This window comes from Schistocerca nitens, chromosome 8 (genome assembly GCF_023898315.1).
Source record: "Schistocerca nitens isolate TAMUIC-IGC-003100 chromosome 8, iqSchNite1.1, whole genome shotgun sequence".
Taxonomy (NCBI): domain Eukaryota; kingdom Metazoa; phylum Arthropoda; class Insecta; order Orthoptera; family Acrididae; genus Schistocerca; species Schistocerca nitens.
The window spans coordinates 632223196-632246948 of NC_064621.1; positions in this window are offsets into that span (position 1 = coordinate 632223196).

Below are 23753 nucleotides of genomic sequence, written 5' to 3' on the forward strand. Positions count from 1 at the left end.
TGATCTGGCCTTGTAACACTAACCAAAACAGCCTTCCTGTGCTGGTACTGCGAACGGCTGAAAGCAAGGGGAAACTACGGCCGTAATTTTTCCCGAGGGCATGCAGCTTTACTGTATGATTAAATGATGATGGCATCCTCTTGGGTAAAATATTCCGGAGGTAAAATAGTCCCCCATTCGGATCTCCGGGCGGGGACTACGCCAGATGACGGCGTTATCAGGAGAAAGAAAACTGGCGTTCTACGGATCGGAGCGTTGAATGTCAGATCCCTTTATCGGGCAGGTAGGTCAGAAAATATAAAAAGGGAAATGGATAGGTTAAAGTTAGATATAGTGGGAATTCGTGAAGTTCGGTGGCAGGAGGAACAAGACTTTTGGTCGGGTGAATACGGGGTTATAAATACAAAATCAAATAGGGGTAATGCAGGAGTAGGTTTAATAATGAACAAAAAAATAGGAGTACGGGTAAGCTACTACAAACAGCATACTGTAGTGAACGCATTATTGTGGCCAAAATAGACACGAAGCCCACGCCTCCCACAATAGTACAAGATTATATGCCAAGTATCTCTGCTGATGAATATATTGAAGAAATGTATGATGAAATAAAAGATATTATTCAGATAGTGAAGGGAGACGAAAATTTAATAGTCATGGGTGACTGGAATTCGAGTGTAGGAAAAGGGAGAGAAGGAAACGTAGCAGGTGAATATGGATTGGGGCTAAGAAATGAAAGAGGAAGCCGCCTGGTAGAATTTTGCGCAGAGCATAACTTAATCATAGCTAACACTTGGTTTAAGAATCATAAAAGAAGGTTGTATACATGGAAGAACCCTGGAGATACTAAAAGGTATCAGATAGATCATATAAGAGATTTAGGAACCAGGTTTTAAATTATAAGACATTTTCAGGGGCAGATGTGGACTCTGACCACAATCTATTGGTTATGAACTGTAGATTAAAATTGAAGAATCTGCAAAAAGGTGGGAATTTAAGGAGATGGGACCTGGATAAACTGAAAGAGCCAGAGGTTGTACAGAGTTTCAGGGAGAGCATAAGGGAACAATTGACAAGAATGGGGGAAAAATACAGTAAAAGAAGAATGGGTAGCTTTGAGGGATGAATTAGTGAAGGCAGCAGAGGATCAAGTAGGTAAAAAGACGAGGGCTAGTAGAAACCCTTGGGTAACAGGAGAAATATTGAATTTAATTGATGAAAGGAGAAAATATAAAAATACAGTAAATGAAGCAGGCAAAAAGGAATACAAACGTCTCAAAAATGATATCGACAGGAAGTGCAAAATGGCTAAGCATGGATGGCTAGAGGACAAATGCAAGGATGTAGAGGCCTATCTCACTAGGGGTAAGATAGATACTGCCTACAGGAAAATTAAAGAGACCTTTGGAGAAAGGAGAACCACTGGCATGAATATCAAGAGCTCAGATGGAAACCCATTTCTAAGCAAAGAAGGGAAAGCAGACAGGTGGAAGGAATATATAGAGGTTCTATACAAGGGCGATGTACTTGAGGACAATATTATGGAAGTGGAAGAGGATGTAGATGAAGATGAAATGGGAGATATGATGCTGCGTGAAGAGTTTGACAGAGCACTGAAAGACCTGAGTCGAAACAAGGCCCCGGGAGTAGACAACATTCCATTAGAACTACCGACAGCCTTAGGAGAGGCAGTCCTGACAAAACTCTACCATCTGGTGAGCAAGATGTATGAGACAGGTGAAATACCCTCACCCTTCAAGAAGAATATAATAATTCCAATCCCAAAGAAAGCAGGTGTTGACAGATGTGAAAATTAGCGAACTATCAGTTTAATAAGTCACAGCTGCAAAAAATAACGCGATTTCTTTAGAGACGAATGGAAAAACTGATAGAAGCCGACCTCGGGGAAGATCAGTTTGGATTCCGTAGAAATATTGGAACACGTGAGGCAATACTGACCCTACGACTTATCTTAGAAGAAAGATTAAGGAAAGGCAATCCTACGTTTCTAGCATTTGTATACTTGGAGAAAGCTTTTGACAATGTTGATTGGAATACTCTCTTTCAAATTCTGAAGGTGGCAGGGGTAAAATACCGGGAGCGAAAGGCTATTTACAATTTGTACAGAAGGCAGATGGCAGTTATAAGAGTCGAAGGGTATGAAAGGGAAGCAGTGGTTGGGAAGGGAGTGAGACAGGGTTGTAGCCTATCCCCGATGCTATTCAATCTGTATATTGAGCAAGCAATAAAGGAAACAAAAGAAAAGTTCGGAGTAGGTATTAAAATCCATGGAGAAGAAATAAAACCTTTGAGTTTCACCGATGACATTGTAATTCTGTCAGAGACAGCAGAGGACTTGGAAGAGCAGTTGAACGGAATGGACAGTGTCTTGAAAGGAGGATATAAGATGAACATCAACAAAAGCAAAACGAGGATAATGGAATGTAGTCAAATTAAGTCGGGTGATGCTGAGGGAATTAGATTAGGAAATGAGACACTTAAAGTTGTAAAGGAGTTTTGGTATTTGGGGAGCAAAATAACTGATGATGGTCGAAGTAGAGAGGATATAAAATGTAGACTGGCAATGGCAAGGGAAGCGTTTCTGAAGAAGAGAAATTTGTTAAAATCGAGTATAGATTTAAGTGTCAGGAAGTCGTTTCTGAAAGTATTTGTATGGAGTGTAGCCATGTATGGCAGTGAAACATGGACGATAAATAGTTTGGACAAGAAGAGTATAGAAGCTTTCTGAATGTGGTGCTTCAGAAGAATGCTGAAGATTAGATTGGTAGATCACATAACTAATGAGGAGGTATTGAGTAGAATTGGGAAGAAGAAGAGCTTGGGGCACAACTTGACTAGAAGAAGGGATCGGTTGGTAGGACATGTTCTGAGACATCGAGGGATCACCAATTTAGTATTGGAGGGCAGCGTGGAGGGTAAAAATCGTAGAGGTAGACCAAGAGATGAATACACTAAGCAAATTCAGAAGGATGTAGGCTGCAGTAGGTACTGGGAGATGAAAAAGCTGCACAGGATAGAGTAGCATGGAGAGCTGCATCAAACCAGTCTCAGGACTGAAGAGCACAAAACAACAACAACATTAGTTGTTACGCGTGACAGACTTGACTGCGTGTTTCGCAGCGATTACCTGGAATGATTAACACTATTTCACTTTTTGATTAGTGAAGGATTACTGTTTCCGGACTTAAACTGTTTGGATGTGGTTTCGATGGTTTAATGCTTTGAGAAATTACATGTAACCCACGTTTATGGTGTGTTACAGCACTCCACTGATTCATTATCTGTTTAATACCTCCTTATTTTGAATCCGCACTGATGAGTGTCTACCATGCACTAATTAACTGGCCAGAAGCGGTGGCCGAGCGGTTCTAGGCGCTTCAGACCGGAACGGCGCTACTGCTACGGTTGTAGGTTCGAATCCTGCCTCTGACATGGATGTGTGTCATATCCTTAGGTTAGTTAGGTTTAAGTAGTTCTAAGTCTAGGGAACAGATGACTTCAGATGTTAAGTCCCATAGTGCTTAGAGCCATTTGAACCATTTGAACTAATTAATTATTGATTACAATAAATATTTATTTAATTTAAATTATAATCACATTGTGTTGGTCAACAATATTACTCAAACAAGATTTATCCATTTTATCGTCATTAATCACTGACATGCAATTAATTAGACTCCCTCGTGTAGTGGAACGTGTTACAGCACGCCGTTTACGAGATGCGGGGACGTGAACACACACCGGCTCGAATCCACTCAACGGATTAACGACGAGGGTCAGTGTGCCGATCAACCTGGATGTGGCTTTTTGGCGGTTTTCCCACATCTCACAAGGTGAATACAGAGCCGGTATTGAAGTCCCACACCTGTTACACGATTCACAAACATTTAGAAAACGTCGTCACACTTGCACATCAGAGAACACTAGACCAGACAGGTGGGGTAGACAAATTCCATCCCAGAAGGAACTGGTGGTGGGTGGTGGACATCGGGCGACTTCTACCACTGACATTGCCAAATCCGAGCTAACATGGCGGCCCTGTTGAGAGACAGGAGAACACGGGAAGAAAGCATCTATAGATTGTTAGATCAACGGATCATTTCGGAAATATACAAGAACGTTGAAGTAAGTGTCTGCATCTCCCCTGCCCCCGCATGATAGCACCAAGGCGAGTCAGCCTGTAGGACATTTGCCTGCGCCGTGTCTGGTTTTTAGGTGCTGCCATCATTTGGCTGAAGATACTGTCAGTAAATAACAGTGTAAACTTGCTAGGTTCTCTACTCGACTTTTGGCGCCACTTTTATTCAATAGTTAGCTCAACATTTTCTGTTCGATAGCTTCATAGTATGTTTTTGGTGTAGTAACAGAGTAGTGAACTTGACTGTTATCTGGAAATCGTCTTAAACGAGCAGTTATCATTTTATGATCATAACAGCCCTTTCTGCCTCATGAATTTTACTATTAAAAACCTGATATGAAATTCAAATACTCTGAAAGCTGGTGCAATGCTCCATTTGAGTCGTGTAATGCCTATGACTGCCTAGCGCGCTGCTCCTACAGCCGTAAATCTCATTCGCAGCCATGTCTTGGCTTGGAATTTACGTTTCGGAAAGTGTGTATGACCACACTACGCAAATACACTAAAAAACTGGCCAGGTGCGAACAGGACTCGCATTCTGAGGGTTGCGTACGAAAAAATTGTTCAAATGGCTCTAAGCACTAAGGGACTTAACATCTGAGGTCACCAGTCCTCTAGACTTAGAACTACTTAACTAACCTAAGGACATCACACACATCCATACCCGAGGCAGGAATCGAACCTACGACCGTAGCAGCAGCGGGGCTCCGGAACGAAGCGTCTCGAACTGCTCGGCCACAGCCGTCGGCTTTTAAAATTTTGGAAATTTGTGGTAAGGTCTTATGGGACCAAAATGCTGAGGTCATCCATCGGTCCCTAAGCTTACACACTGCTTAATCTAACTTAAATTAACTTACGCTAAGGACAACACACACAAACCCGTACCCGAGGGAGGACTTGAACCTCCGACGGGTGCTGGGGTTCCGTACAAACTTAATTGTGTATGTACACAATTCATACATAGTCGGACTAACACTTCATTTATAATAGTCGGTAAAGGTGTCAACAAGTTACACTACTGACCATTAAAATTGCTACACCAAGAAGAAATGCAGATGATAAACGGGTATTCATTGGACAAACATATTATACTAGAACTGACATGTTATTACATTTTCGCGCGATTTGGGTGCATAGATCCTGAGAAATCAGTACCCAGAACAACCACCTGTGGCCGTAATAACGGCCTTGATACGCCTGGGCATTGAGTCAAACAGAGCTTGGATGGTGTGTACAGGTACAGCTGCCCATGCAGCTTCATCAAGATACCACAGCTCATCAAGAGTAGTGACTGGCGTATTGTGACGAGCCAGTTGCTCGGCCACCATTGACCAGACGTTTTCAATTGGTGAGAGATCTGGAGAATGTGCTGGACAGGGCAGCAGTCGAACATTTTCTGTATCCAGAAAGGCCCGCACAGGACCTGGAACATGCGGTCGTGCATTATCCTGCTGAAATGTAGGGTTTCGCAGGGATCGAATGAAGGGTAGTGCCACGGGTCGTAACACATCTGAAATGTAACGCTCACTGTTCAAAGTGTCGTCATTGCGAACAAGAGGTGACCGAGACATGTAACCAATGGCACCCGATACCATCACGCCGCATGATACGCCAGTATCGAGATTACGAATAGACGCTTCCAATGCGCGTTCACCGCGATGTCGCCAAACACGGATGCGACCATCATGATGCTGTAAACAGAACCTGGATTCATCCGAAAAAATGACGTTTTGCCATTAGTGCACCCAGGTTCGTCGTTGAGTACACCATTGCAGGCGCTCCTGACTTGTGATGCAGCGTCAAGGGTAACCGCAGCCATGGTCTCCGAGCTGATAATCCATGCTGCTCCCAACGTCGTCGAACTGTTCGTGCAGATGGTTGCTGTCTTGCAAACGTCCCCATCTGTTGACTCAGAGATCGAGACGTGGCTGCGCGATCCGTTACTGCCATGCGGATAAGATGCCTGTCATCTCGACTGCTAGTGATACGAGGCCGTTGGGATGCAGCACGGCGTTCCGTATTACCCTCCTGAACCCACCGATTCCATATTCTGTTAACAGTCATTGGATCTCGACCAACGCGAGCAGCAATGTCGCGATACGATAAACTGCAATCGCGATAGGCTGCAATCCGACCTTTATCAAAGTCGGCAACGTGATGGTACGCATTTCTCCTCCTTACACGAGGCATCACAACAACGTTTCACCAGGCAACACCGGTCAACTGCTGTTTGTGTATGAGGAATCGGTTGGAAACTTTGCTCATGTCAGCACGTTGTAGGTGTCGCCACCGGCGCCAACCTTGTGTGAATGCTCTGAAAAGCTAATGATTTGCATATCACGTCATCTTCTTCCTGTCGGTTAAATTTCGCGTCTGTGACACGTCATCCTCGTGGTGTAGCAATTTTAATGGTCAGTTGTGTATTAATTTTTATAGTTTATACTACTCACATAGTATTTAACAAAGAAAAACTCAGATACTACGCATCGTATCGAGGGCGCGTCTAGACCCTCGCACTCGTCATGATTTTTTTCTTTTGATCTGTGGTAGTGGCTTTCCAGTATCTTCAATGGTTCACTTTATTATTGAGATATTTTATATTCAGCATTTTGGCTGGTTCCTGTTGCCAGCCTTGGCGACCTTTTCCTCCATTCTTTGCCTCGAACAGCCAGCGAACAAGAGAATTTCCGAACACGTGTTTTCAGGGCATCCTGAACGCCTGCTAGTCACTGGTGTTTCTCGTACTTCCAGAGCGACCCAGCAGCAGTGGCTGAAAGAGCGGCGACATCTAGCGGTGGAACTTCAGAGCTGCGCCACGGTTAGCTCAGCGCGGCCCCAAGTGGCCCGTTTCCAACCCCTTATTTGCTGTCAAACGCTCGCTCGGCAACGTCTGCGACTCAACCCATACAGCCGCGTCTCCTCTCAAAGTTTATGGAGACGTTTTTGGGGGTTGTATCCTATTAAAGGGCTATACATGATGAGTCACAGATAGCAAATATATTTAGTAAATATTTCTTAAATATAGTAGAAAGAATAGCGATAAACAGTTCAAGAAAAAAATCAACGCAATATTTTGAGAAAGCAAGTCTCTTGAAATTATTGACATGACTATATCATTCTTCCTTCTGAAATTGAGAAAGTTACATATTTTCTCTGAAAAATAAAAGCTGAAATGGTTTTGATGGTGTTCCCAGTATAATAACCCATCCTGTCTTAAATATGTAATGCATTACTAAGTCAAGGCATTTTTCCAGAGACTGAAGTATGCATTTGTCAAAACTTTTCTTTAAGAAAGATGATAGCAGAGATATCACTAACTACTGACCCGTTTCACTGCCGACAACATTTTCCAAAAATTCTGAGATGATGTATCCTGGAACATCATCTCACATGAAAATCAACAATATCATCAGCAAATCACAGTTTCGAATTCAGAGGAGTTGGTCTAGTGAGAATGCCATTTACATATTGACTCGCCCAATTTTACAAGCACTGAATGATAACATAGCGTCGGTTGGTATTTTCTGCGACCTACCCAAGGCTGTGTGAATCACGCTATTCTCATTGATAAACTGACGTTTTACGGAATTGATGATATATCCAACCTGTGGGCAATGTCACATCTAACCAAAAGAATGCTGAAAGCTGTGCACAGTAATTCAACCAATGTAGTCGAGGGACATTACTCTGTGTAGTGGACTGACAAGGCAGCCAGTCCACAGTGACGGGTAGCCGAAAGGGCACGCGTCAACTCACGCCGTCTGGCGTTAAGTCTGGAACAGGATTCGTAATGAATGTCATAAAGAAAAGAACGTAGCTACTAAAACACTTAACTTTTATATCGTCCTTTGGTACACAGCATTCTTGATGATACAAGTGAGACTATCTTGAGATACATGCAATGGTACAAATGGTTAATGGCACCTTGCTAGGTCGTAGCCATTAACTTAGCTGAAGGCTATTCTAACTGTCTCTCGGCAAATGAGAGAAAGGCTTCGTCAGTGTAGTCGCTAGCAACGTCGTCGTACAACTGGGGCGAGTGCTAGTCCGTCTCTCGAGACCTGCCGTGTGGTGGCGCTCGGTCTCCGATCCTGACAGTGGCGACACGCGGGTCCGACATGTACTAATGGACCGCGGCCGATTTAAAGCTACCACCTAGCAAGTGTGGTGTCTGGCGGTGACACCACACTCTGACTGGGGAGAAATGACGTATGGGGTTCCCCTATGCTCGGTCTTAGGTCCACAACTGTTCCTCGTTAATGCAAACCATCTTCCGTGTAATAAACAAGAAGCAGAATTAGTTCTTTTTGCAGATGACACTACTATTATAATCTGTCCATGTATACGTACTGAAACTGGAGAGATGGGAAACAATATTTCTAAAAGTGTCATTGACTGGTTTTCTGTGAATGGTCTCACCCTCAATTTTAAAAAGACAGAACATATTCATTTCTGCGTATCTAGGGATACTACAACAATTACAGGTGAAACACATGGTGAGAAAATAACGACTATGGTGGAAACTTCGGAATTATTAGGCTCTCATACTGACGAGAATTTAAAATCGAAAAAAGCACTTTTGGGAACTCCTAAACAACTTAGTTAAGTCATATTTCTAGTTGGAACATTACAAATCTTGGGAAGATATAAATAATAAATTGACGTATCTCGTATATTTTCACTCAATAATGTCACATGGAATAACGTTCTGGAAAGCTCACCTTCACGGAAGGAAGTCTTCATTGCTCAAAATCGTGCTGCTAAGAATATCAAGTGTGGTGCTCACTCACGGTAACCTTGTAGACATATGTTTGAGAAGTTGGGCAGTCTGACTACTGATTCACAGTGTATTTATTCCTGATGAACTCTGTCGTAAACAGTCGACTGCAGTTAATGAGGAACGATAATGTAAACAATTACAATACCAGAAGGAGAAATGACATTCACTGCTCTACATCAAGGTTGCCTTTATCACAAAAAGGGGCGCACAATGCTGCAACAAAAAAATTTGATCTCTTAAGCAGTGATATAAAATGTGTGACAGATAGCAAAGTAAAATTTGAAAACCAACTGAAAAAGTTTCTGCTTAGCAACTGCTATTCCTTAGAGGAATTTCTGTTATTGTTATGTGTATGAGGTGGTGTGCAGGAATTACTAACTCACGCCTGTATATTAAAAAGAAACTTTGTAAATGTTCAGCATGTGGCGATATTAGCAACTTAAAATGGCTCTGAGCACTATGGGACTCAACTGCTGAGGTCATTAGTTCCCTAGAACTTAGAACTAGTTAAACCTAACTAACCTAAGGACATCACAAACATCCATGCCCGAGGCAGGATTCGAACCTGCGACCGTAGCGGTCTTGCGGTTCCAGACTGCAGCGCCTTTAACCGCACGGCCACTTCGGCCGGCATTAGCAACTTAATTTGCGATGTTAATGTAAAGTCACTCGTTCCACGTCATTACAATGTATAGTGCAAATGATCCATGGAACATGAAACTAACATGAATTTTAAAATTTTCCCGGCTAATTGACTGTTCAATCAAATTTCGGGCTTGCAGCCGGTCGTCGTTCAATACCTCGCACGATATTTCAACTGGGCACCTTCCAATCATCTTCAGGTGAGCCGTCGCAGACTGGCGAAAACGTCCTCCGTTCTGCAATATATAGCGCGCTGTAATTATTCTGCGCATGCGTCGACTACTTGATAGATGGACCACACTGCCCGCCGGCACTGTAATCACCTTTTGAGTGGTGTTGAAGAAGCCGTACGACGTCTTCCTTTGGATGCTGCAGAAGAAATAAGAAGGGAAACTTGCCGTGCTCTGTTGAAGGCTCCTATTCAACACAGTAACTTAACCATGCAGAAAGGGCTGCATTACGAAATCTGAGAGAGGACCCTCACGTAGTGGTATTGACTGTTATGTTACCTCGTGGTGTGTATGAAGATAATATGTATGGTCTGCTAAGTGACTCTACCTATAGGAGGATTGATTACGATCCTACAGGACGTGTGCAACGGAAAACTTCAGCACTATTAAATTCCTCCTCCTTACCGCAAGAGACCATCAAGACGTTAAGACCACATGGTTGTGTATCTCCAAGACTGTATGGCCTTCCAAAGGTTCATAAAGAGCGTCTTCCCCTGCGTCCAAGAGCGCGCAACATTGGAGCTCATAGTATGATATAGCTGTCTCATTTCCTAATCTAATTCCCTCAGCATCACCCGCCTTAATTCGACTACATTCCTTTATCCTTGTTTTGCTTTTGGTGATGTTCATCTTATATCCTCCTTTCAAAACACTATGCATTCCATTCAACTGCTCTTCCAAGTCCTTTGCTGTCTCTGACAGAATTACAATGTCGTCGGCGAATCTTGAAGTTTTTATTTCTTCTCCATGGATTTTAATACCTACTCCGAATTTCTCTTTTGTTTCCTTTACTGCTTGCTCAATATACAGATTGAATAACATCGGCGAGAGGCTACAACCCTGTCTCACTCCCTTCCCAACCACTGCCTCCCTTTCATGCCCCTCGACTCTTATAACTGCCATCTGGTTTCTGTACAAATTGTAAATAGCTTTTCGTTCCCTGTATTTTACCCCTGCGACCTTCAGAATTTGAAAGGGAGTATTCCAGTCAACATTGTCAAAAGCTTTCTTTACGTCTACAAATGCTAGGAACGTAGGTTTGCCTTTCCTTAATCTAGCTTCTAAGATAAGTCGTAGGGTCAGTATTGCCTCACGTGTTCCAATATTTCTACGGAATCCAAACTGATCTTCCCCGAGATCGGCTTCTACTAGTTTTTCCATTCGTCTGTAAAGAATTCGTGTTAGTATTTTGCAGCAGTGACTTATTAAACTGATAGTTCGGTAATTTTCACATCCGTCAACACCTGCTTTCTTTGGGATGGGAATTACTATATTCTTCTTGATATCTGAGGGTATTTCGCCTGTCTCATACATCTTGCTCACCAGATGGTAGAGTTTTGTCAGGACTGGCTCCCCCAATGCTGTTAGTAGTTACAATGAAATGTTGTCTAATCCCGGAGCTTTGTTGCGACTCAGTGCTCTGTCAAACTCTTCACGCAGTATCATATCTCCCATTTCATCTTCATCTACATCCTCTTCCACTTCCATAATATTGTCCTCAAGAACATCGCCCTTGTATAGACCCTCTATATACTCCTTCCACCTTTCTGCTTTCCCTTCTTTGGTTAGAACTGGGTTTCAATCTGAGCTCTTGATATTCATACAAGTGGCTCTCTTTTCTCTAAAAGTCTCTTTAATTCTCCTGTAGGCAGTATCTATATTACCCCTAGTGAGATAGGCCTCTACATCCTTGCATTTGTCCTCTAGCCATCCCTGCTTGGCCATTTTGCACTTCCTGTCGATCTCATTTTTGAGACGTTTGTATTCCTTTTTACCTGCTTCATTTACTGCATTTTCATATTTTCTCCTTTCATCAATTAAATTCAATATTTCTTCTGTTACCCAAGGATTTCTATTAGCCCTCGTCTTTTTACCTACTTGATCCTCTGCTGCCTTCACTATTTCATCCCTCAGAGCTACCCATTCTTCTTCTACTGTATTTCTTTCCCCCATTCCTGTCAATTGTTCCCTTATGCTCTCCCTGAAACTCTCTACAACCTCTGGTTCTTTCAGTTTATCCAGGTCCCATCTCCTTAAATCCCAACTTTTGGCAGTTTCTTCAGTTTCAATCTGCAGTTCATAACCAATAGATTGTGGTCAGAATCCACATCTGCCCCTGGAAATGTCTTACAATTTAAAACCTGGTTCCTAAATCTCTGTCTTACCATTATATAATCTATCTGATACCTATTAGTATCTTCAGGATTCTTCCACGTATACAACCTTCTTTTATGATTCTTGAACCAAGTGTTAGTTATGATTAAGTTATGCTCTGTGCAAAATTCTACAAGGCGGCATCCTCTTTCATTTCTTCCCCCCAATCCATATTCACCTACTATGTTTCCTTCTCTCCCTTTTCCTACTGACAAATTCCAGTCACCCATGACTATTAAATTTTCGTCTCCCTTCACTATCTGAATAATTTCTTTTATTTCATCATACATTTCTTCAATTTCTTCGTCATCTGCAGAGCTAGTTGGCATATAAACTTGTACTACTGTGGTAGGCGTGGGCTTCGTATCTATCTTGGCCACAATAATGCGTTCAAATGCTGTTTGTAGTAGCTTACCCGCATTCATATTTTCCTATTCATTACTAAGCCTACTCCTGCATTACCCCTATTTGATTTTGTGTTTATAACCCTGTAGTCACCTGACCAGAAGTCTTGTTCCTCCTGCCACCGAACTTCACTAATTCCCACTATATCTAACTTTAACCTATCCATTTCCCTTTTTAAATTTTCTAACCTACCTGCCCGATTAAGGGATCTGACATTCAACGCTCCGATCCGTAGAACGCCAGTTTTCTTTCTCCTGATAACGACATCCTCTCGAGTAGTCCCCGCCCGGAGATCCGAATGGGGGACTATTTTACCTCCGGAATGTTTTAGCCAAGAGGACGCCATCATCATTTAACCATACAGTAAAGCTGCATGCCCTCGGGAAAAATTACGTCCGTAGTTTCCCCTTGCTTTCAGCCGTTCGCAGTACCAGCACAGCAAGGCCGTTTTGGTTAGTGTTACAAGGCCAGATCAGTCAATCATCCAGACTGTTGCCCCTGCAACTATTGAAAAGGCTGCTGCCCCTCTTCAGGAACCACACGCTTGTCTGGCCTCTCAACAGATACCCCTCCGTTGTGGTTGCACCTACGGTACGGCCATCTGTATCGCTGAGGCACGCAAGCAAGCCTCTCCACCAACGGCAAGGTCCATGGTTCATGGGGGTAGTATACCGTAGTGTAAGCCAAACGGCGAATGTCGAGAGAATTCAGAAACGTTCTGTGAGTGAATATCTTCATATGAAGGGAATGATGCACAAGGGAACTGCGGAGGACATGCGGAATACACTTAAGGACAGTGCTCCGTCCTGTGCAGCAGTGAAAATCTGAGTGTCTGACTTCCATCGTGAAAGAAGAAGTGTGGAAGTTGCGCCAAGGAGCGGAAGGCCTGTCATCGTTGACACTGATGAAACAGTGACTGCAGTTCACGATACGATTTTGGAGTGTCGTCGATCAATGTTGCAGCAGATTGGAACCACATTTGCAATCCCCCATTGGCGTGCTCATAACATGACTTGAATATTTTGGGAATGCGGAAAGTTTCATCTCGGTGGGTCCCAGAAGACTTGAATGCAGATCAGAGTCGGGAGCTTGTACAATGTTGTGAAGAAATCGTCCGCCAATCTGAAGCGGATGAAGACGGCTTTCTTGTAAGGTATGCGACAATGGACGAAACGTGGGTTCACCATTTTGATCATTCGACGAAACCAACACTGGAAACTCTGCGTGACTGCGGGTTCGAATTTTTACGTCATCCGCCTATTCTCCAGATATGGCTCCATCAGACTTTTCTTTTCGCATATCTAAAATAAGACCTCAAAGGACGACGATTTGACAATGATGATGCATTGATTGATACTATGAACGCTTGGTTGGCCTCGAAATTGAAGACCTTTTATTTGAATGGTTTGTAGAAGTTATCTGAGCGTACCCGCATTTGTATGAGTGTACACGGGTATTATATTGAGAAATAAATTGGTATTATGAAATTTTTGTCATTCTTTGTTAGTTAGGCATGAAACTTTTCGATCCGACCCCCCCCCTCCCTCATATAGTAGGCAAACGAGGAGCATTAAAATATTGAACGGTACAATCGTGACATAGTATTTAGTATTTGACGTATTTTAGACATTAGACTAGTATTTAGGTGAAAAGATTTGAAATCATTACCCCATCATGTCAACCTGATTGAAAGTGCACGGGCTTTCCTGCCAGCATATTAGTTCCATAGCTAGGTTGAAAGGGTCCTGTAGCCACCTTTCATTAGTCCGGTAGCCCATTTTCATTACCATTTCTCTTTCTTTTCCTTGTTTCTCTTTTCTCTTTACTCTCATAATGGCGTGATTGAATGAATGTGGTTGTGTGTCACGCTGCTAGACGGTGGCGTAGTCTGCGATAGTCGTACAGATTCAGCAGCAGTTGTACAGAATAGCCAACTCTCGTAGTGGTCAAGTAGGCAAAGAGGTTTGCGCTACTTGTGAGAAATGCACCTGCGTTAGGTTGGTGACGGAAATGGCATCTTTGGGTTTTCCGGGCCACGCGGAGCGTGGAAGAGGCTGGAGAAGAAGCGGGAAGGCAGTCTGCCGCCGGTACGGGAAGCGTCCACAGCTGCGCTCCAGTCGAAGAAGGGTGAGTTAGACTGACCGCGTGGAGCGTTGTTACTTGGTGAGGGGAGAGCTGTTAGCTTTTGGACTCGCTTTTCAAATCTGGAAGATTGCTTTGCCTTGTCGCAGCAAGGAATGCAAAACTTTGGCAGATGTTTCACTTAGTAAATTTCTATAGCAGACGAGGATCCACCGGAAGAGCGCCACACAAAGGTGTCGATAAGAAGTGAGCACTCGCTTCTGTATGAATGTCTGTTTGCCTTCAGCTGTGCCTGTATAAGCTTTCATCTTTCTAAATATTTATAGCTTTGCCTTGACGTAAATTTTCCTTACTTTATGTGTCTTTCGTCCGTGGGGAGCCAACCACGTGGTAGAACATTATAGTTGTTGGCCTACCGGCATCACTAACTGTCCGATCGCATGTTTGTTTTAGATAATGTTAACATGATTGTGTGATGTGATATTGTTGCAATTTGGGCACTGTACCTGGAAATTGTGTCTCCACAAACCACGTGTTATCAGGAATCGTGTACATGCCTCGCATCCTTAACTTAGGAATAAATGATTTTATCTACAATTTTCTCTTGTGTTCCGAGATTACGTTTTTTCACCTAAGCCACTCACCTCGTAGCTTTCCCGTTAGCACATCCAATGCGTTTCCTTATGCACAGGTCCAGTGATTAGTCTCCCCTTGTATTTCATAACAAATTCTTTAGGTTAAGTCTTATTTTCAGGTGTGTTGCTGGGAGCTGATCTTATGCAGTGTTCATGCATTTGCATTTTCTATTTTATTTTAAATGTTTGATTGTCGTGAACAGTGCACGGGCAGTACTATTAATTACATCGTATCCGCTATGAGCGACCTCACAACGTATGCATTTTTGTGAGTTTTGGTCTGTGATCAAATTAATTTATTTTCCGACTCGACCATCGTTCGATTAGTTGCATGGTTAGAGTCGGTGGCGACCCTAATCTTCTCCAGTTAACTTCACAAGCAATAAGTAATTACATTCCCAATAATAACGTAATAACCCGTAGTAACAGGTTAGTTACAAGGTAACTGCTCGTTCCTTCCACTATCTTCTACTTCAAACCCAACGTCTACAAGCGCAAAACTGCACGTATCTTCCGTTTTATCTATTATCACGCTTATAACGTCACTTAGTACGCCGGAAACCGAGTGGTACAGCTGCAAGTGGGTTCGGTCTCTATTGGTCTACTCCTTTAACTGGTAACCGAGTTCCTTAGGTTAAGGAAGGCCCCGCCTGACCCTATTTGTCGGGCGTCTCTTCGCGCGAAGCAAATAGAGTTAGCGGAGCCGCTGCTGTGAGTTTGGCTCGCGCCAATACAATTAACCCCGACCACTGTCAGCACGTGCGGCTGGGGAGCTCTTCCGGCAGCCGTCACCTGCTGTCTGTCGCTCTGACGTCGGCAGCTACGTCATCGTCAGCGTCTCACTGTGCACCTACACAAGGTGAAGGGTAAGCAACATCGAACTGCCCTCCATCTTCATTGGCTGGAGGTTGCAGTGATCCACGAATCTCAGTACAGGCCAGTTAGTTTTTAAACATACGTACTCCTGACAAATTTGGTTGTGTCTCTATTTTACGACCTTATTCTTTACGTCAAGCAACGGAGTACGTTTCAACGTGTGATCCTCTACTTTTTATTTATTTATTTATTGTTCCGTGGGACCAAATTAAGGAGAAGTCTCCTTGGTCATGGAACGAGTCAATACATGAAATTATAACACGATGGTAGAAACAGATAAAATGAAATATAAGAAACGAATTCAGGCAACAATTCGTAAGTTTAAATAAAGGAAATCAACAATGTAACACTGGAATTTGCTTAATTTTTCAGCTCTTCCAGGAGCTCCTCGACAGAATAGAAGGAGTGAGCCATCAGGAAACTCTTCAGTTTAGACTTAAAAGAGTTTGGGCTACTGCTTAGATTTTTGAGTTCTTGTGGCAGCTTATTGAAAATGGATGCAGCAGAATACTGCACTCCTTTCTGCACAAGAGTCAAGGAAGTGCATTCCACATGCAGATTTGATTTCTGCCTAGTATTAACTGAGTGAAAGCTGCTAATTCTTGGGAATAAGCTAATATTGCTAACAACAAACGACATTAAAGAAAATATATACTGTGAGGGCAATGTCACAATTCCCAGACTATTGAATGGGAGTCGACAAGAGGCTCTCGAACTTACACCACATATAGCTCGAACAGCCCGTTTTTAAGCCAAAAATACCCTTTTTGAATCAGAAGAATTACCCCAAAAAATAATACCATATGACATAAGCGTATGAAAATATGCGAAGTAGACTACTTACAGAATAATGTAAACAAGAAGAAAGACGAAACACTCGGAAGTCCCAATGGATGGTTTTCGAGGAAGAAGAAATGAACGCGACAACGGACAGAGAAACTCACACTAAAGGACAACAAATTTTTACGTTGCAAATCCGCAAAATAATCTTTGATGAAGGGACATCATTCTCCTTTCATGCGAGGAAAACTATTTACGGAAGATTTTTCTAACAAGGGAAACTCCCCATAGCACCCCGCTCACATTTAGTTCTAAAATGGCCCATTGGATACCCGATCAAAAACTGAACATAGGTCAAGCGTGAAAACAGGAAGGTGTACTGAACCGTTAAAAAAAAAAAAAAAAAAAAAAAAAAGGAATCAGTGACCGAAGGAATTAGTGACCGCTCCACGCTCAAGATGGAGCTGATTGCAACATCGCGCAGGCTGTTCTCCTTGTGTAATCTTGGCGACTGTCTTACTATACCTTAGTTACAGTGTATTTATCATGTGATAAATATGTATTATCACCTCAAGTAAATGCGATGAATAGTGAGCGCAGGCGAGATGCCATAGAAATGGAAACAACAAATAAACGGGTGTGAACTATGTTGCAACGAAACAATTGAAGAGTCAAAACTTCCACAAAACTTCCAAAACGAAACGCCAGAGTCATAACATGTGGTACTAGTGTAGAACAAATACGAGGCACGTACGTCTGGAGGTACCCCCGTACACCTCGCTGTTGCAAAAGGACGTTATATCACGACACAGACACAAATTTGAACACAGACATCAGGGACCGGACGGACAATTCATAATTTTGTGAAAAAAAATATGAACCACGAGGGAGATTTCAACACGGATTTCTCCCGTCGAAGGCCGGCCGGAGTGGCCGAGCGGTTCTAGGCGCTACAGTCTGGATCCGCGCGACCGCTACGATCGCAGGTTCGAATCCTGCCTCGGGCATGGATGTGTGTGATGTCCTTAGGTTAGCTAGATTTAAGTAGTTCTAAGTTCTAGGGGACTGATGACCACAGCAGTTGAGTCCCATAGTGCTCAGAGCCATTAGAACCAATCTCCCGTCGAAGTACACCACCGTGACCACAAAACCATGACGTCACAGCTATCCAAATATGCTCGATATTGCACATCTTGAGCCTGGACCGTTCACTGATTCCTTTTGTTTCCTTTTTCATAGTTCAGCACACCTTCTTCCTGTTTTCATGTTTAATCAGCGTTTAGGTTTTGTCGAGCTATCCATTGAAATCATCTTACCACTAAATCTAGGTGGCAGTGATGGCGAGTTTCCCTTGAAAAAGACGTGAAGCTGATCGACCAAGAACGATGTAATTAGAAAATCGTACACAGCTGAGGTGTAATAGTGCGCAGTAAGCATCTTTTCGTATACACAAAAAAAGCGAGTGCACTCAGAAATGGGGGCAGTAACCGCTGACACTCACATTCCAACTGGGTTATCAAGACGGGGGAAATGTAGTTGATTTGGCATTATTTAATAAGGTAATAAGGGGTTGTTACTCTTTTATAATTATGAATTTGAGCTTGATAATAATCGATTGGGACACTATTTTATGGTCTTATTTTCTAATCTTATTTCTCTGCATAGTGTGATTTCAGACCTACGTGTCACAACCTCCTCTGAAGACACACTGTACTTCATACAAAATATCTTCCAAGTTCTTTGCCGTTTCTGTCAGAATTACAATGTTACTGTCAAACCTTCATTTTCCACGTTCCTCTTTCGTCCCCTTTCCGCTTGCCCAACGTAGAAACTGAATAACCTGGGGGAATGGGCTACAATCTTGTAACATTCCGTACTCAACTACTGCCTGTTTTTCCCATCCTTCGTTGCTTGTAACTGCAATCCTTTTCCTGTGCAGGTTTTAGATAGTCTTTCGTTTCCTGATTTTTTACTATCGTTTCTACCCAATTTTCTTTCTTCCTTGGGTGTCAGTAGCTCTGTTAGAATGTCATCCAGCGTAGGTACGTTGTATCGAATTCTGTGTTTCAGCGGTCTGTCCAATATTGTGCTCGCAGTATCGTACTTCCCATCTCATTTCCATACTGTTCCCTTCCAATAGCATTGTCTTCAAGTTTCTTCCCTATAAGTAGCCCTTACATTTATTTCTTCCACATTCCCGCCCTCCCATCTATAGTCACATGCCACCTCAGCTCTTCATATTCGTAAACTTGCTTCTCTTTACTGCAGACGTTCCGTTAATTTTCCTATAAGCAGCATCTGCAGCTTTTTATTCCTTCCCTGCTCATTACCTCTTTAGAATTTCACACTTCTTGTCAATCTCATTTTTAGAACTCTGTATTCCCTTTCGCCAGCTCCATTTGTTATATTTTCATATTTACTCCTTTTACCAACTGAATTCAGTGTTTTGTTGAGTTATATAAGGATATCTTTTTGCATATTTGATTGACTCTATAGAATCCTCTGCTGTCTCTTGTTACAGTAATAGTGCTTCATGTCTGGAAACATCTTATATTTTGCTATTTTTGTACGGTAGACTTTCTAATGTTTGATTCCTACACTGATGAATGGGTCCTGGTGGTGCTGCCACAATGTGACGCAGGAAGGAAAGAATATAAGCGGAGCAAATACGAATGAGCAGTTATTTTAGCGAAAACACGGGCCGCAAATTCAGAAATCCATTGATTTACGTGGTTGATACAAATGGCACAGTGTCGTGGCTGTGAGGCTGGTGAATATAATCTTGTTTTCCCATGTCAGAGTGAATAATGAGCGCTAAGGCTTCTTCGGCTGAGTAAGGCTTCATAACCGAATATGATGGCTTTTCGTGAATGTGTTTCAAGCGTTTGTATCTGCGAGGGCATGTGTTTAGGGCTAAGTTTACTACTTGTGCAGCTGTTCTTTTTTCCACTGTTATTAAGGCTGCTTTGAGCAGCAGTACACAAAAGCTCTGGGGTTGACTCAGTAATAATTGGTTGCACTATTCTTCGTTTTGATCGCTGAGACCTCCCTTCAAAAGATTTTGTAGGTTTCCTCTGGGTTTTTTCACGTGTAGATCTTCGTTTGTAGTTGTAGTGCTTAGAGCTGGTAAGACCAAGTCGTTTTTTAACCATTCTGAATTGGATTTGGTAAATCTTTCCATATTCAAATTGGATTTTTTCCACTTTTTTAGAAATTTTGAGACAAACACTTTTAAAATTGACTTAATTTTACGTACACGGTCTTTTGACTGTTTATATTTACTAAATTTATCCAATATGCTAGTCGTTAATCGTTCTATAAACTTACACTGTGATTGTTTGTAAAAGTTCCCCTATTTTAAGACCAGAACTAGATCCATTTTGCTCATATTTAATTCCGAATGACTTGGTCCACTTCAACTATCGGTAAAGAAAAGTCTGGTGTCACAATGCGTTGGTTTGAGTTCTGAGAATTTAGAATACTAATAGTCAAGAAATGCACAAGTGTAAATATTTAGGACAGAAAGCGGTACTAAGCGGAACTTTTTTTGAAAGTATAAGGAAAACATTTTTTATAAAATCGTCATTTACTATTAACAGGGTAAAAAAATGAATTGTAACGATGTCTATTTAACTCTCCTAACACCGTGGGGTCTATAATGACCCCAGGCCCTAATTTTCTGTAAAATATACTTTATTTCCTATTCCTAAAAGTTATGAAAAATTCGGACTTTTCCTGAATTAAGTAATGGGTTCGTAATAAATTAATATAACTTTTTGAAAATATTTAGTTTTGCAGAAAATCAAGAGAGAACCACTGAATACCATTGGGGTTAAATGCGACCCCATTTCTCTCTTGCGGTATTATTACCCAATAATGCTGCACTGAATCCGTAACTGTTGCTTTATTTCCTTTGTTTTATTCTAGTAAATATTGTTGTAACGTGTGATTGTTGCCAGTACTTTATAAGCCGACAGTTATTTGTTCCGTACAACTGGAGACTGCTATTGCGTGTGTTGCATTTAGTGGAAAATGTGTCATCACCTTCCTGAAGACGAAGTGCTTGAAGTATTACTGCAGGATAATCCTCTATCTGGAGAATCAAATAGTGATATCAGAGATATAGGTTCTGATGTCTCATGCAGCGATGGAGAAATTGACGTCTTAGAAGAGAATATTTTTCAAACAGACAGAAGTTCAGAAGAAGATTTGGACAGTTCAGATGTCCAGCCTGAACAGGAAGTAACACATATTTCTGACTGTTATATATAAGTACACAATGTATTTTTGTAAATGTACGTTAGGGTCTAGAGCCAAGATTTACCCTTTGTATTTTTTATTTTTTTTATTTTGTGTAGGTCTAAAAGCAAAGAAGAATTGTGGCACAAACACGAGTTGAGAAGAGATTGTGGAAGAGAAGAGAGATGGAACGGAATGCGAGTAAAGCCAGGTCCAACAAAATTGGCAGTGAAAAATGTAGACTCCATAGAATCAGCTTTTAAGATGTTTCTTAGGAGAAACATTGTTGATGTGAACTAACAAAGAGGGTAGTCTTGTTTACGGTAGTAAATAGAAACCAGTAGATGCCATTGAACTGAAGTGCTTTATCGGTGTCTTGATCCTAGCAGGTGCTTACAAGGCCCATAATGAAGCACCTACACATCTGTGGAACAAAGCGGATGGTAACCCATTTTTAGTCAAGCAATGGCTAGAAATCGCTTTACGCAAATTTCAAAGTGCATCCGATTTGATGACGCAGATGTGAGACGTCACAACCGTGCTCCTGACAAGCTGGCTCCCGTTAGTGAAATATTTGAAATGTGGCTACACACATTGCAAGAAGCATATGTTCCTCACAGCAACGTAACAATTGATGAACAACTTGTGGCATTTCGTGGTAGATGTCCATTTCGACGATATATTTCTTCAAAACCAGGAAAATATGGGTTGAAATTTTGGGCTGTATGTGATAGTGCAACGTCTTACGTTCCCAATCTCCAAGTTTACACTGGTCGACAAGAAAATGAATCTCGTGAAGTTGGTCAAGGCAAGAGAGTTGCTTTAGATATGGTGAAAGGCTTAGAAAACAGTGACAGAAATCTACCAACTGACAATTTTTTCACTAGCCTCAGTTTGGCGAGAGAACTTCTGAAAATCAATCTCACACACTTAGGAACGATTAGAAAAAATAAAACAGGACTACCATAAGCTTTCACTCAGACCAAAGGTCGAGTCAAATATTCATCTATTTTTGGATTCTAAGAGCATGCTTCAATTGTTTCATATTGTCCGAGAAATGGAAAAGTTGTAACGTTGCTCAGTACAATGTATTCAAGGAAGGAAGTGGGGCGTGAGTCGTGCTTGGGTAGCTCAGTTGGTAGAGCACTTGCCCGCGAAAGGCAAAGTTCCCGAGTTCGAGTCTCGGTCCGGCACACAGTTTTAATCTGCCACAAAGTAACATATCAGCGCACACTACGCTCTATAGTGAAAATTTCATTCTATAATATCTTTTTTCATTATCTCTGTGGTGCAAATGGGGGACCGACGATTAAGTATGAGCTTTTCTCAGTTTCCTTTAAAGTATTTGATTAACATTATGACGTACGTACGTTTGAAGCAAGATATGATGCCATACCTATTTCTGTGTATGTCGGAATTTCCATTTTATTTGCCAAACACCTGACATTTTGATACGTCGTAAGATTATTACGCCTAATCGTCTATCTCCAATGTTTCACGCTCGGTTGCCCACTACCTTGAAATGCAAACTACGGCATCTGTGTTCCGCTGTCAAGTATTACTGTTGGAAAAAACGTCAAGTGTCTTTACAAAACGTTTATGTCAAACAAATGTACGATTCAGACTGTGGTAATGCAGTGGGTCGCAACCCTGGTAACATCTGCAGACAACAGGAAATGTTCTAACGATGTGGCTAGAATTTAGGGCGCTTCAAAGTCATTAACTGCCCAAACCGACGTCCTGAAAAGGTGTGTGTTGTTCGTAATTTTTCGGCTGTGGATATAGGAGCTGAAAGAGTTCACCAACTATTAGTTGTGAAATGTTATTTGCAGCTTGTTAGGCGAACCTCAGCCACTACCACTGCTCTGCCAACGCAGACGTATTCGCAGCTTGTACGAATGAAATTCCTAGTTTAATGTATTTTCCTCTAAAAAAGGAGACAAATATTCAGATAACCTCAATAGCAAACTGAAAACTCTGCGTCGTACCTAGAAGTTGCACAGTTTTTCAGCACTGGATCTAATTAGCAGATAGACATCTATAAATTGCGGCTGTCAGTGTATGTAACATTATTTCTTCTTTTTTAAACTGTGTTCAGTTAATGGAATACAACAGGCACAGAACAAAAACAGTCTGTGTCGAATTCAAAACTAAAAATAAAACAGTTTCTGCTATTGTTTGGTGGCGTTTTAATTACAACGGCAAACCGTGCTACATTCATCTGTTTTCCGAAAGAAATGTTAACGCGTAACAACGTCATTAGGATCAGAACGTATTTCTATAAACTAATGTGAGAAGGGCCTAAAAAGTTTTTTTTTTTCTAGTGAGCAAATCACTGTACCATACACATTCATTACTGAATGCTCTAACGGGACGATGGCTATCGATTCACTTTGTTCTTCGTCGTGACTCTTTCATGAACGGTGATGTACCCTACCAACCTATTTAACACATTTTAATGGGAAAACGTGCATCCTTTTTTTTTTTAAAGCAACCTCATTGACCTGCGTCCTGCTTCATTTTAAGACGGTGTCCACGTTCAAGAGCTATGTTGCTCTGTTTAACGTTCGATGATACCAGCCTGCTAAAGTGCAACTACAATTATGAGTCCCAACATAACCGGTGTTGGCCCACCTTTAGAACGCAATACAGCTACGAATCTGCGTGATATGGATTCGCTGAGTCACCGGTGCGTATGTGGTGGCACCAGTTACCTAAGCACAGGTCGCACACTTCCCGTAAATTGCGACTCGGTGGGCTGTAATATGCTCCAT